This window comes from Hippocampus comes, unplaced genomic scaffold (genome assembly GCF_001891065.2).
Source record: "Hippocampus comes isolate QL1 unplaced genomic scaffold, H_comes_QL1_v1.1 C16788786, whole genome shotgun sequence".
Lineage (NCBI taxonomy): Eukaryota > Metazoa > Chordata > Actinopteri > Syngnathiformes > Syngnathidae > Hippocampus > Hippocampus comes.
This window is the reverse complement of record NW_017838926.1, coordinates 1-864: the sequence shown is the minus strand read 5'-3', so window position 1 is coordinate 864 and position 864 is coordinate 1. Positions and strand designations below refer to the sequence as shown.

Here is an 864-nt window from a genome sequence, read left to right as displayed (position 1 = left end):
GGAAAAATAACGGCATGTCTGCAGGTGGACAAAGTTATCATCAATCCGTACTTTGGGCTGGGAGCACCCGACTACTCCAAGATCCAGATCCCAACAAGGGAGACGTGGCAGCACAGCGCCAACTGCACAGCTGAGGACAAGTGAGAACGCATTCCAGTTTTGCCTCCGCTGTGTTTGTCATTTAATCCTCATTTTTATTTTGTAGGGAGCGTCAATGGGTGGACGACTTCCCTCTCCACCGCAGCGCCTGCGAGGGAGACACGGAGCTGCTCACCAAGCTCCTGGACAGCGGTTTTTCGGTCAAGCAGCTGGACAGCGACCACTGGGCCCCCATCCACTACGCCTGCTGGTGAGGCTCCACAAAGCCAAGCGTCATCTTCAAATCATTTTTGTCGATTGATGTTTGTTCTTCGTCCCTTCAGGCATGGCAAAGTTGAGGCGACCAAGCTGCTGTTGGAAAAAGGGAAATGTAATCCCAACCTGCTGAACGGACAGCTTAGCTCACCGCTGCACTTTGCCGCACGAGGCGGCTACAGTGACATCGTGCAACTCCTGCTGCAGCATCCCGAGATTGACCGGGTACACCAAAATGCCCATGACAAAAAATATTTCTCCGTAACCTTTCCTGGTTCAGATGCTAGTTGCCAGGCAGAATTCAGGGGCACTATGTATTTTTACCCAAAGATCCATTTTTTAAAAGTCCACAGTCCCACTATTTGTTCTTTCATGGGACATCACACATTCATAAAGTATTTAAACATCCGTCGTCCGTTTTCCGTGTGGTCGTTAGCACATTGAAGACCAGCAGAAGCGGTCACCGCTGCAAGTGTGCGAGGAGAACAAGCAGAACGAATGGGAGGAGAC

The 864-nt window shown here is 50.7% G+C and overlaps 1 long non-coding RNA gene across 1 annotated transcript; it reads left to right on the top strand.

Moving 5' to 3' along the window:
* The first annotated feature begins 18 nt into the window (after window positions 1–18).
* On the top strand, window positions 19–840 carry LOC109509156 (uncharacterized). Its single transcript, XR_002166887.1, has 4 exons — window positions 19–140; window positions 206–349; window positions 423–579; window positions 791–840. It is a non-coding gene; the product is annotated as an uncharacterized LOC109509156 (long non-coding RNA).
* Window positions 841–864: the final 24 nt, after the last annotated feature.